The following is a 7,266-nucleotide window of genomic DNA, read 5'->3' as shown; positions in this document are numbered from 1 at the left end:
ATCCTAAGAAGAAGTATCCTAAAAATAATGGTCTTAAACCAAACAAGGGTCCTAAGAAATTTCAGTCAAAAAATGAAAAATCAATTCAACAAAATGATAAGACAAGTAAAAATAAAGGGAAGAAGACTAACAGACATTGCAACTTTTGTAATTGAGATGGCCACATAGAATCCAAATGCTTTAAGAAGATGGAAGCCTTGGAAGCAGTAATGAAGAAGCATAACATCCATTTGGAGCACTCTTCATCTTCAACTTCATCTTTAGGAATAACACTTTCTACATGTGATTGTCAAGCATCTCAGTCTGGTTATGCACTAAATGTATCTTCTTCTTCTCATTCTCATGAGTGGCTCATTGATTTTGGAGCTTCTTATCACATGGAGAAAAACAAAGCCATGTTTTGCTTTTTAAATGATTGTAACACCAAAAATATATATGTTGGTGATGATAGATCTCTTACTATTATAGGGACTGGAACTATTCATCTAGACAATGGTTAATTTAATGATGTATTATGTGTTCCTACCTTATCCCACAACCTTCTATCTATATATCAGTTCACTCATTCAGGTGAAGGCAAAATCGTTGAATTTTCACCTCATGATGTTGTAATTAAGGACCTAATATATCCTAGATAGATTTTAGCTACTGGAATTGCTAATGATTCTACAAGGTTGTATAAGTTTCACAACTTTGGGTCATTAACTCTTCCCTTGGTATTTGTTGCTCATAATGATGAAATGATTAAACTTTAGCATGAGTGATTTGTTCACTTAAACTATCACTCCCTTCAAAATATATGTAAAGAAAATATGGTGAGAGGTCTTCCTATGGTATCTTACAGAGATGGTGTTTGTTTTAGATGTGTACTCAGAAAAAATCATCATGATAGTTTTGAAAAATGTACCTCTTGCCACACATCAACCCCTTTACAACTAGTGCATATTGATTTATGTAGTCTACTTCCAGTTGTTTCATTCTTTGGCTACAAGTATTTCTTAACTTTCATTGATCATTTCTCCATACGCACTTGGGTATACTTCTTAAAACTCAAGAGTGAAGTCTTTAACATGTTCTTGGTCTTTAAGGCCTTTGTTCAGAAACACTCTGAAAATTAAATTCTTAAGCTAAGATATGATAATGGTGGAGAAAATGTTAGCAACAAATTCATCAACTTTTGCACTGAGCATGGAATTCAATTGCAACATACTATTCCATATACTCCACAACAAAATTGTGTAGTTGAAAGGAGGAATCACACATTAAAGGAAATGACTAATTGTATGATTCAATCTAAAGGACTTAGTCTTAATTTTTGGGCAGAAACAATTAACTGTGAAAATTACATGGTAAATCACACTCCTACTAAGATTTTAAAAAATAGCACTCCGGAAGAAGCATGAAGCTCAATTAAACCAGATGTAAGTCACTTTTGTGTTTTTGGAAGTGAAGCATGGGCCCATATTCCAAATGAGAAACATAAAGCCTTAGAACATAAGAGTGAAAAATGTATTTTTGTTGGATATTATGAAGATTTCAAAGGATATAGACTTCTTCCACCTAAATCCAAAAATGTTATCATTCGAAGAGATGTAAATTTTGCTGAAAATATATTGGCCTACGAGCCTAGTTCGGGGGATGTGCCACCTCTCTCTATCCTTTATACTTCTAAAAATATTTATGTAGATGATGACATAGAATATGAAAATCCCCCCCCTCCTTCTCAGGATCCTCCTTCAACTCCTCAGCTTCCAAAATGGGTCCACGCTACTCGAGATGTAGCAGGTGCTCTTACATGTGATCCTATAGATCAACATCGTACTTGTTCTCATTTTGATAGGGCCTCTTCTTTAATGGCTCAAGCTTCAGCGAATTATGATCCTGACATCTTTGCAGAAGATTCAGGCCATCAAGATTGGGACATAGCTATGAATGAAGAATATCGTTCACTATTGGCCAATGATACATGTGACCTTGTTCCTCTTCCAAAGGGATGAAAATGTTGGGTGTGGAGCCTGATTATCCTCTGTATTCAAAGGTTTCAGCTGGATGTATACCCCAAGAAGATTATACACCCCTCCATGTGGGGGGGGGGGGTGCGGAGGGGCTAATCCCCCCCGGCTGGGGGGTCCGAGGGCCAGTGGTTCCTCGGCGGGGTTTCGAGGGCAGTGCCCCAGAAGCTAAAAATAGATGTAAAATTTCCTTGTAAAAGTTTAGTAATTTCTAGTCAATCTAGGCCGTTCATTAGGGGGATGATCTAACGGTAAAAGTTATGTTTAATTTAGGGTTTTTTTTCCCTAGAAGGCAACCCCTCACTATATATGAGGGAATTGTATTGCGTCTATGTATATCTGTATTCTGAGTGAGGAAGAGAGAGGAGATCGAGAGTGAAGAGGGAATTACAGCGGATCTATTGTAGGTTGTATCTCTTAAGTTTGCTAGATAATATAAAAAGAAGGACTGCCTGTTTCTCCGTGGACGTAGCCCAAACTGGGTAAACCATGTATATCTGTGTCTCTCTTGTTTTATGCATTTTCTGTGTTTATATTTCTGCAATATTTTATGTGGTCCATTGCTCTATAATATATAATTTTCTAACAACTGGTATCAAAGCCAAAGGTATATTTGGTTGATAAACTCGCAAGAGAGAAGGGATCTTGGTTCGAGTGGGAGAAATGGTGGAAGATGGTAGTTTTAGGGTTGAAAAATTCAACGGCCAAAACTACCAGCTGTGGAAGATGCAGATGGAAGATTATCTGTATCAGAGAGATCTGTACCTACCATTGAGCAGAAAGACAAAGAAGCCGATGAGTATGACAGACACAGAATGGAATATTCTCAACAGAAAGGCACTTGGAACAATACGGTTGTGCCTAGCAGCGTCAGTAGCATTTAATATTTCAAAGGAAACGACAATAGAGGGTTTAATGTCGACATTGGCCAAACTATATGAAAAACCCTCTGCCTCAAATAAGGTATTTCTTATGAAGCATTTATTTAATATGAAGATGTTAGAAGGTGGATCTGTTGCTAATCATTTAAATGATTTTAATACAGTTACAAGTCAATTAAGTTTTGTAGGGGTAACTTTTGATGATGAAGTTAGGGCTCTATTATTTCTGTGGTCATTGCGAAAAAGTTGGAATGGTTTAGTTATGGCCATTAGTAACTCTGTCTCTGGATCTAGTACTTTAAAGTTTGATGATGTTGTCGGTGCAATACTTGGCGAGGAAATGTGACGGAAAAGCTCCGGTGAGACATCAGGTAATGCTTTGACTACAGAGACTAGGGGAAGAAAAATGGAAAGAGGAAAGAGCCCAGGATATCGCAGTAAGTCAAGAAAAGGCAGATCCAAGTCCAGATTGGGGATAGTGTGTTGGAAATGTAGGAAGAAAGGACACCTAAAGAAATATTGCAAGTCTCAGAAGGGAAAAGAAGGAGACGTGCAACAAGAAACTAATCATGAAGCAAATGTAACAGGTGATGTGTTGCAAGATGCTTTGATTCTTTCATTAGAAAATTTGATGCATGGGTGGTAGATTCAGGGGCCTAATTCCGTGCCACACCTGATAAGAAAAATTTTCATGATTATGTTCAAGGATATTTTGGACAGGTTCGATTGGGTAATGATAAACCCTGTAAAATCGTTAGAATGGGTATAGTTTTCATAAAACAGTAGAATGGAAATCAATGGCTATTGAAGGAGGTAAGGCATGTTCCAGATATGAAGAAAAATCATATTTCAGTAGGGCAGTTGGGAGGTGAAGGTTGCGTAACTACTTTCACATATAAAACCTGGAAGGTCACTAAAGGATCTCTGGTAATAGCAAAAGGGGGAAAGGTTGGTACATTGTCTTTATGCAATGGTATTTATAATTCTGTTAATGTTTTAACCTCTATAGGAGAAGATATGGAATTGTGGCATCATAGACTCGGGCACATGAGTGAGAAGGGGATGCAGATTCTTCACTCAAGGAATTTGTTGCTAAGTTTGAAGCATGTTGATTTAAAATTATTTGAGAATTGTGTTTATGGAAAATAGAAGAGAGTCAGATTCCTTAGAGTTGGGAAAGAAAAGAAGAGAAAAAAATTTGAGCTTTTGCATACAGATGTATGGGGACCTGCTCAGGTATCATCTCTTGGTGGCTCTCATTATTATGTTATTTTTATTGATGATGCAACTAGAAAAACCTGGATTTATTGTATTCGAAATAAATCTGAGGTACTTGATACTTTCAAGAAATGGAAATCTTTGGTTGAAAATAAGACAGGAAAAAGGTTGAAGTGTCTCAAATCAGATAATGGAGATGAATATTGCAACAAAGAGTTTGATAGGTACTGTTCATAGAATGGAATTCGTAGAGAGAAGATATTTCCAGGAACACCATAAGAAAATGGCATGTCAAAAAGGATGAACAGGACAATCATGGAGTGTGCAAGGTGCATGAGATTGCATGCAAGATTGCCTTTACAATTTTAGGCAGATGTTGTAGATACTGCTGTTTATCTAATAAACAGAGGGCCTTCAATTTCCTTGGATGGTGGTATTCCAGAGGAGGCATGGACAGGTAAAAAGGTAAACTACTCTTTTTTAAAGACTTTTGGTTGTGAATCCTTTTTCCACATTAACAAAGAAAATAGAACAAAGCTTGAGGCAAAATCAAATAAATGTACCTTTATTAGATATGGTGTTAATGATTTTGGTTATCGCTTTTATGATTATGAAAAACATAAAATCATTAGCAGCAAAGATGCCATATTCAATGAAAAGGTTTTGTATAAGGATTAGCTACAGGAAAAGAAACAAAAAAAATAAAATAGAGAATACACTGTGCTTGACGAGATCACAGAAAAAGTGATGGTGCCTGAAAATCATAATGATCAATAGTCAGAACAACAACCACAACAACAACAAGCACTTTAAACACCTGAAAGTGGTTTTAGAAGATCTACTAAGATGAGCAGACCCCCTGAACGATACTCTCCTTCATTATATTATGTATTGTTAACTGATTCTGGTGAACCAGAATGTTATGAAGAAGCAGTGCAGGTAGAAACCAAGAAGAAGTGGGAGCAAGCCATGAAAGAAGAGATGGAATCCTTAGCACATAACCAGACTTGGGACTTAGTCAGGTTGCCTGCAGGTAAAACAACATTACAGAATAAATGGGTTTACAAGTTGAAGGAAGAAGATGGAGGTAGAAAAAGTTATAAAGCTAGACTTGTGGTGAAAGGGTTTGCACAGAAAAAGGGCATAGACTTTGATGAGATATTTTCTCCTGTTGTGAAAATGACTTCAATCAAAACTATTCTAAGTCTAGTAGTAGCTGAAGATTTGCATCTTGAGCAGTTAGATGTAAAGGCAACCTTTCTCCATGGGGATTTGGAGGAAAAGATATATATGCAACAACCACAAGGATATGAGGTAAAAGGGAAGGAGAAACTAGCGTTCAGGTTGAAGAAGAGCTTGTATGGCATAAAATAGGCTCCAAGGCAGTGGTATCTAAAATTTGACAGGTTTATGTTTGAACAAGGTTATACTAGATGTCACTCTGATCATTGTGTTTATCTCAAAAGACAAAATGATCGTAGCTATATTATATTGTTATTGTATGTAGATGACATGATTGTTGTAGGTTCTAACATGCAAGAAATAAATGTGCTCAAAAGAAAATTGGCAAACTCATTTGCAATGAAGGATTTGGGTGCTGCAAAACAAATCTTTGGTATGAGAATAACTAGAGATAAGAAGAATCGCAAATTAATATTGTCTCAAAGTGAGTACATAGAAAAGGTGTTGAAAAGGTTTAATATGCACAATGCAAAACCAGTTAGTACACCTTTTTCTAGCCATTTCAAACTTAGTAAGGAGATGGGCCCAAAGACCCAAGAAGACATGGATTATATGTTTAAAGTTCCATATGCATCAGCAGTTGGAAGCTTAATGTATGCAATGATCTGCACAAGGCCTGATATTGCACATCCAGTGGGAGTTGTAAGAAGGTACATGAGCAATTTAGGAAAAGAACATTGGATGGCAGTGAAGTGGATTCTCAGGTATTTGAGAGGTACCACAAATCAAGCATTATGCTTTGGTGGTTCAAACATTGCTCTACAGGGATATGTTGATGCAAATATGGTAGGTGACAGAGATAACAGGAGGAGCACTATAGGATATGTATTTACTGTAGGTGGAATAGCTGTCAGTTGGGTTTCAAAAATCCAAAGTGTTGTTGCACTTTCAATAACAGAAGCAGAGTATGTTGCTACTACAAAGGCTAGTAAAGAAATGATTTGGTTACAAAGGTTTCTAGATGAATTGGGTAAGAAGCAGGAGTTGGGCAGGTTATATAGTGACAACCAGAGTGCCATACATCTTGCAAAGAACTCTGCATTTCATTCCAAGACTAAACATATATAGCTCAAGTACCATTTCATACGGTCAGCATTGGAAGATGGACAGTTGAAGCTGGAAAAGATACACACTAGCCAGAATCCTACAGATATGCTAACAAAAGTTGTAACCAGGGAGAAACTGAGAATCTGCTCAGTTTCAATTGGTCTTCAAGTATGATGAAGAAGATTAGAAATAACCAAGTCCAAAGTGGAGCCATTGTCTAGCAAATGAAGCAGCGGTGGAGTTCTATAATCAGTCTCCAAGTGGGAGATTGTTGGGTGTGGAGCCTAATTATCTTCTATATTCAAAGGTTTCAGTCGGATGTATACCCCAGGAAGATTGTACACCCCTCCATGCGGGGGGGTGCGGGGGCAATGCCCCCAAAGCTAAACACAGATGTAAAATTGCCTTGTAAAAGTATAGTAATTTCTAGTAAATCTGGGCCGTTCATTAGGTGAATGATCTGATGGTAGAAGTTATGTTTAATTTAGGGTTTTTTGCCCTAGAAGGCAACCCTTCACTATATATGATGGAATTGTATTGTGTTTATGTATATTTGTATTCTGAGTGAGGAAGAGAGAGGAGATTGAGAGCGAAGAGGTAGTTACAACGGATCTACTGTAGGTTGTATCTCTTCAGTTTGTTGGATAATATAAAAAGAAGGACTGGCTATTTCTCCGTGGACGTAGCCCAAACCGGGTGAACCATGATATCTGTGTCTCTCTTGTTTTATGTGTTTTCTATGTTTATATTTCTACAATATTTTATGTGTTCCATTGCTCTGTAATATATAGTTTTCTAACATAAAATTTGTTAGATGCAAATGGGTTTACAGAACCAAGTTTGGACTAGATGGAAAAGTTGATAAA

Source organism: Pinus tabuliformis, chromosome 7 (assembly GCF_031772625.1).
Source record: "Pinus tabuliformis cultivar Carrire ecotype Pingquan chromosome 7, CPIR1, whole genome shotgun sequence".
Taxonomy (NCBI): Eukaryota; Viridiplantae; Streptophyta; class Pinopsida; order Pinales; family Pinaceae; genus Pinus; species Pinus tabuliformis.
This window is presented reverse-complemented; position numbering follows the sequence as displayed.